Here is a 7,414-nt window from a genome sequence, read left to right on the forward strand (position 1 = left end):
GGTGTTTCGAGTTCAAGTCTGGATGAGGATTGTTCTTGCTGGTAATAGCTTGAGCCCCTGAATAAGGGGTCGAAGCGTACATCTTGAGACCATGTACAACATATTACCAAATCGGCACCATGGGTTCGGGTGCAAGTGATGTAACCGTGAAAGATGTTGAGCAGCCCAACATCGGTTTACACACGCATAATAGGAAGGCAGCGCTGTCGACTGGTCAGTCGTGTAAGAAGTGTGCATTATCGATCACAAATATATTGGTGATCTGTAGGTTGCGCATTACACCATGCCCGGTGTAAAGTGCCGTGGTCCCCCCCGGGGGGGCTGCATCAAACCGTTCGCCACGCGAACTACCCAATGGAACGAACTCGATGCATTTAATAAGAAGAAGAGATGATAATGAAACACGGTCGATTAAAGAGTTGAAAACGTTGAAATACCTATAAGCAAGTCTTAAGTTGGTGGTGACCGTTACGCCCCAACAAATTGGTGCCTTACCCTACACCAAAGAGCCATTCAACATGGTTCAAGTGAGCGATAATCACATTCTACGCTCAGTTCGACAGCTGCAAGGCAATCACTCGCTAAGTTCAGAGCTAATACATGCAACATGCCGGCATTGTTTCCACCGACGCATGGATTCAAGACTGGTGCACTTATTAGTTAAACCGTTCGCCTCCGGGGTGTTTCGAGTTCAAGTCTGGATGAGGATTGTTCTTGCTGGTAATAGCTTGAGCCCCTGAATAAGGGGTCGAAGCGTACATCTTGAGACCATGTACAACATATTACCAAATCGGCACCATGGGTTCGGGTGCAAGTGATGTAACCGTGAAAGATGTTGAGCAGCCCAACATCGGTTTACACACGCATAATAGGAAGGCAGCGCTGTCGACTGGTCAGTCGTGTAAGAAGTGTGCATTATCGATCACAAATATATTGGTGATCTGTAGGTTGCGCATACACCATGCCCGGTGTAAAGTGCCGTGGTCCCCCCCGGGGGGCTGCATCAAACCGTTCGCCACGCGAACTACCCAATGGAACGAACTCGATGCATTTAATAAGAAGAAGAGATGATAATGAAACACGGTCGATTAAAGAGTTGAAAACGTTGAAATACCTATAAGCAAGTCTTAAGTTGGTGGTGACCGTTACGCCCCAACAAATTGGTGCCTTACCCTACACCAAAGAGCCATTCAACATGGTTCAAGTGAGCGATAATCCACATTCTACGCTCAGTTCGACAGCTGCAAGGCAATCACTCGCTAAGTTCAGAGCTAATACATGCAACATGCCGGCATTGTTTCCACCGACGCATGGATTCAAGACTGGTGCACTTATTAGTTAAACCGTTCGCCTCCGGGTGTTTCGAGTTCAAGTCTGGATGAGGATTGTTCTTGCTGGTAATAGCTTGAGCCCCTGAATAAGGGGCCGAAGCGTACATCTTGAGTAAATGTACAACATATTACCAAATCGGCACCGTGGGTTCTGGTGCAAGTGATGTAACCATGAAAGATGTTGAGCAGCCCAACATCGGTTTACACACGCATAAGGGGTTTATTGTTATCTGTAGGTTGCGCATACACCATACCCGGTGTAAAAGTGCCGTGGTCCCCCAGGGGGCTGCATCAAAACGTTCGCCATGCGAACTACCCAATGGAACGAACTCGATGTATTGAAAGAGATGAACAATTAATAGCGAGAATAGGGGCCCGGAAGCAATTCCGCGGCCCTACGGTCGATTCAAGAGTTGAAACGTTGTACAATCGTGGATAGCACCTAGTGCTAATATGGTGAGAGATAATGTGTGAGGAAATTTAGTTTCCTAAAGTTTAGTTAGTGGTTTCCGTTGTGCCCTAACAAACTTAAAGTTGGTGGTGACCGTTACACCCCCAACAAATTGGTGCCTTACCCAACACCAAAGAGCCATTCCATATGGTTCTAGAGAGAGAGAGTTGTGTGGAAATTTATTTCCCACTAAGCGAGTGTGTGTCTGTAGTGGAACGAATTCTGGTTGATCCTACCAGTAATATACGCTTGTCTCAAAGGTTAAGCCATGCATGTCTAAGTACAAACATAAATGAATGTGAAACCGCATAAGGCTCAGTATAACAGCTATAATTCACAAGATCATCCTACCACTAGTTACTTGGATAACTGTGGAAAATCCAGAGCTAATACATGCAACATGCCGGGACTGTTGCCCTCGCGGGTAGCTGAACTGGTGCACTTATTAGTTAAACCAATCGCCTCCGGGCGGCTTGAGTTGAAGTCTGGATAAGGACGCAGATCGTATGGTCGCTTGTCGACTGACGACAGATCTTTCAAATGTCTGCCCTATCAACTATTGATGGTAGTGTAGAGGACTACCATGGTTGCGACGGGTAACGGGGAATCAGGGTTCGATTCCGGAGAGGGAGCCTGAGAAATGGCTACCACATCCAAGGAAGGCAGCAGGCGCGTAAATTACCCAATCCCAGTACGGGGAGGTAGTGACGAGAAATAACAATATGGACCTCTCTAACGATGGTCCATAATTGGAATGAGTTGAGTATAAATCCTTCAACAAGGATCAAGTGGAGGGCAAGTCTGGTGCCAGCAGCCGCGGTAATTCCAGCTCCACTAGCGTATATTAAAGTTGTTGCGGTTAAAACGTTCGAAGTTGATTGCCCGTCCAGACACGTGACCGCCACGGGCGCCCGGTTACACGCCGGGGGCCCGTTCGTGCGCGCGCTCACGGCTGCGACTCACAATGGTGTACTTGGGGCGTTACTCTGTGAACGAGTACCGTGCTACCGGTTAACTCCGGCACGGGCTCCTCATGGTGCTCAAGATACTCACATTTACCTTGAACAAATTAGAGTGCTCAAAGCAGGCTAAGACAAAGCGTCCGGCCCCCCCGTGGGGTTGGCGTTGGCCGAGAATAATCTTGCATGGAATAATGGAATATGACCTCGGTTTATACGATTTCGTTGGTTTGTCAGAAACCTAGAGGTAATGATTAACAGAAGTAGTTGGGGGCATTGGTATTACGGCGCGAGAGGTGAAATTCGTAGACCGTCGTAGGACCAACTGAAGCGAAAGCGTTTGCCATGGATGCTTTCTTTAATCAAGAACGAAAGTTAGAGGATCGAAGGCGATTAGATACCGCCCTAGTTCTAACCGTAAACGATGCCAATTAGCAATTGGGAGACGCTACCCCTATTCGGTGCTCTCAGTCGCTTCCGGGAAACCAAAATCGGGTTCCGGGGGAAGTATGGTTGCAAAGTTGAAACTTAAAGGAATTGACGGAAGGGCACCACAAGAAGTGGAGCTTGCGGCTTAATTTGACTCAACACGGGAAATTTACCAGGTCCAAACTTATCGAGGTAAGACAGATTGATAGCTCTTTCTCAAATTTAAGGGTAGTGGTGCATGGCCGTTCTTAGTTCGTGGAATGATTTGTCTGGTTAATTCCGATAACGAACGTGACTCAAACATGCTAACTAGAACGCTGTCAGCAGTGCGCCTCCGGGCGCACCTGACGTTACAGCCGGGCGGCGCCTTCACGGGCGGTCGTCGGCTACGTTTGCCCTGCTTAGCGGGACAACTTGTGTTTAGCAAGCTGAGAATGAGCGATAACAGGTCCGTGATGCCCTTAGATGTTCTGGGCTGCACGCGTGCTACAATGTGGGTCGCAGCGTGTTCTCGCCAATAGGCGCCCCCATTCCGAGAGGAACGGGAAATCACTAAAATGCCCATCTAGTCGGGATTGGGGACTGCAACGGTCCCCATGAACCTGGAATTTCTAGTAAGCACTAGTCATTAGCTAGTGCTGATTACGTCCCTGCCCTTTGTACACACCGCCCGTCGCTACTACCGATGGATTATTTAGTGAGGTTTCTGGAGGCTTACCTTCCGCGGTTCCTTCGTGAGCTGCAGCTGGCATGGCTGAAGTTGACCGAACTTGATGATTTAGAGGAAGTAAAAGTCGTAACAAGGTTTCCGTAGGTGAACCTGCGGAAGGATCATTACTGATGATCGTCCGCGAGTGACCAACCATGGGCTGCCTTCGGTGTAGCTCGGTCGCTCGCTTGCTATGTGTCAGAATTTGTTGAAAGCCAACTCGTTCGTTGTACACTTTGATGGGTGACCATCACTGTGTCTCCGTGCCGAGCTAGATCTCCCCTAGCCGTAAGGCACTTGAACGCCCCTTCGACGACGAGTTGCATGTGTGTGGTATGTGTCAGAATCTGGTGAAGCTTTCTGCATGTGATGTGCCTTGTGTGGATCCGTGGCCATTGCATTGTGTCTGGTGCTTAGATACCCAGACACTTAGAACGCTTGCGCGGAAAGCAAACTCGATCGTTGTACACTTTGATGGGTGACCATCACTGTGTCTCCGTGCCGTGCTAGATCCCCCCTAGCCGTAAGGCACTTTGAACGCCCCTTCGACGACGAGTTACAAGAGTGTGGTATGTGTCAGAATCTGGTGAAGCTTTCTGCATGTGATGTGCCTTGTGTGGATCCGTGGCCATTGCATTGTGTCTGGTGTGTAGGTACCCAGACACTTAGAACGCTTGCGCGGAAAGCAAACTCGATCGTTGTACACTTTGATGGGCAACCATCACTGTGTCTCCGTGCCGTGCTAGATCTCCCCTAGCCGTAAGGCACTTTGAACGCCCCTTCGACGACGAGTTACAAGAGTGTGGTATGTGTCAGAATCTGGTGAAGCTTTCTGCATGTGATGTGCCTTGTGTGGATCCGTGGCCATTGCATTGTGTCTGGTGTGTAGGTACCCAGACACTTAGAACGCTTGCGCGGAAAGCAAACTCGATCGTTGTACACTTTGATGGGCAACCATCACTGTGTCTCCGTGCCGTGCTAGATCTCCCCTAGCCGTAAGGCACTTTGAACGCCCCTTCGACGACGAGTTACAAGAGTGTGGTATGTGTCATAATCTGGTGAAGCTTTCTGCATGTGATGTGCCTTGTGTGGATCCATGGCCATTGCATTGTGTCTGGTGTGTAGGTACCCAGACACTTAAGCAAACTCGATCGTTGTACACTTTGATGGGCGAGCATCACTGTGTCTCCGTGCCGTGTAAGAGCTCCCCTGGCCATCAGGCACTTGAAAGGTCCTTGGACGACGAGTTACAATAGTGGTGTGTTAGATACGTCAGATTACGGTGTCTACTACTGTGCAATACGTATCCGGCTACGGCACGGAACGAACGGGAACTGTGGTGCAGACAAACAAGAGTTAAGCCTATTAGTCATTAACTCTAAGGACGGGGCCATGGGGCGGTACACAAAGGATACGGATGAGCGAGTATGCAGGCCCAATACTCAATAGCTCGATCCGATCCAAGCACATGAGTTGACTGCGGCGTCAGGTTAACCAATGTGCAATACGTATCCGGCTACGGCACGGAACGAACAGGAACTGTGGTGCAGACATACAAGGGCCATGGGGCGGTACGCAAAGGATACGGATGAGCGAGTATGCAGGCCCAATACTCAATAGCTCGATCCGATCCAAGCACATGAGTTGACTGCGGCGTCAGGTTAACCAATGTGCAAGATTCTATATGGCCGGTAGAATCTTGTGTCTTAAGCGATTTGATACCAAGACACCAGAACGAAAGTTAGTTGAAGAGTTATTAAACTCTTATGAAGTATGGTTGTGCAATCACAACTTATGACTTTAACCTATAAAGTGGATATGGACTTGCAATTATAACATGGAATCTCTACACACCCCATGAGCTCGATCCAATCCACGCACACGAGTTGCCTGAGTAGCGACAGGTATACCGATGTGCAATACGTATCCGGCCACGGCACGGAACGAACGGGAACTGTGGTGCAGACATACAAAGAGTTAAGCCTACTAGTCATTAACTCTAAGGACGGGGCCATGGGGCGGTACGCAAAGGATACGGATGAGCGAGTATGCAGGCCCAATACTCAATAGCTCGATCCGATCCAAGCACATGAGTTGACTGCGGCGCCAGGTTAACCAATGTGCTAGATTCTATTTGGCCAGTAGAATCTTGTGTCTTACGCGATTTGATACCAAGACACCAGAACGAAAGTTAGTTGAAGAGTGATTAAACTCTTATGAAGAATGGTTGTGCAATCACAACTTATGACTTTAACCTATAAAGTGGATATGGACTATCAATTATAACATGGGGCACACACCATGTTCTCGATCCAATCCACGCACACGAGTTGCCTGAGTAGCGACAGGTATACCGATGTGCAATACGTATCCGGCCATAGGCACGGAACGAACAGGAACTGTGGTGCAGACATACAAGGGCCATGGGGCGGTACGCAAAGGATACGGATGAGCGAGTATGCAGGCCCAATACTCAATAGCTCGATCCGATCCAAGCACATGAGTTGACTGCGGCGTCAGGTTAACCGATGTGCTAAGAGAGTTGTTCCTGGGCCTTCAAAGTGACTTCAAAACTATCTTAGCGAATGGTGGCCATGGGCGTAGACATGAGCCACAAGTCACAAGGCCTGGGACTATTGGGTAATAAAGACAACTTAGTCAGAAAGTTAGTCTTTGGACGTACCACCGGGATTGTGTTACATTGGGAACCTTACTATAAAACCCTAGGCAGGGGATCACTCGGCTCATGGATCGATGAAGACCGCAGCTAAATGCGCGTCACAATGTGAACTGCAGGACACATGAACACCGATAAGTTGAACGCATATTGCGCGTCGGACGATTAAACCCGGCCGATGCACACATTCTTGAGTGCCTATCAATTCCTTGATATACAACAAACCAAACTTCAGGGTGGAGCGTGCCACAATAGAACACTATGGCGAGCAGCCCGTCTAGTGTCGTGGGGGAAACACGCTTCCACACTGTGCATAATGGCGTGCTCGGGACCTTTGTTGGGACCGCAGGGCGCTGAAAGTAAAGGGGTGAACCGCATAAATCGCACGCACGTAAACGCGCACACACACAAATAGAGTGAGACGTATCGTAGGATACCGCTAAGAGTACGTTGTGAAACATGGGGAAATTCAATCGAAAACCTCTTTGATGTCCAAGATTTCGTTGACCGTATCCGTCGTAATACTGGATCAACGTGCTTGGGGGAAAACGTCAAAGGGTTTTATAATAGTGGTGCATGATTAACCCATCGATGCCCGAGGGGAACATGTTGTCCAATACAATAGTGGTGCAGTTGGCTCGACATGCTCGGGGGGAGACATCGTGGGTCCAAGTCGACCAAGTCGACCGGGAGTTGTTGTTGAGAGATCGAATCAAAACGATGCCGAGCGGAACTCGTTGTCCTTATTGGAGTGATATTCGGACAACGTGCTCGGGGGGGCCATCGTTGATTCAAAAATGACCGTAAATTGCCCAATCCGTGTGTGTGTGTGTGTGAAGTGTTGTTGCGTATATATCG

At 48.9% G+C, this 7,414-nt stretch overlaps 1 non-coding gene across 1 annotated transcript; it reads left to right on the top strand.

The window, feature by feature from the left end:
• Positions 1-6,598: 6,598 nt before the first annotated feature.
• On the top strand, positions 6,599-6,756 carry LOC125773030 (5.8S ribosomal RNA). The gene has a single exon (XR_007419846.1). It is a non-coding gene; the product is annotated as a 5.8S ribosomal RNA (ribosomal RNA).
• The last annotated feature ends 658 nt before the right edge of the window (positions 6,757-7,414 follow it).

Source organism: Anopheles funestus (genome assembly GCF_943734845.2).
Source record: "Anopheles funestus chromosome X unlocalized genomic scaffold, idAnoFuneDA-416_04 X_unloc_180, whole genome shotgun sequence".
Taxonomy (NCBI): Eukaryota; Metazoa; Arthropoda; class Insecta; order Diptera; family Culicidae; genus Anopheles; species Anopheles funestus.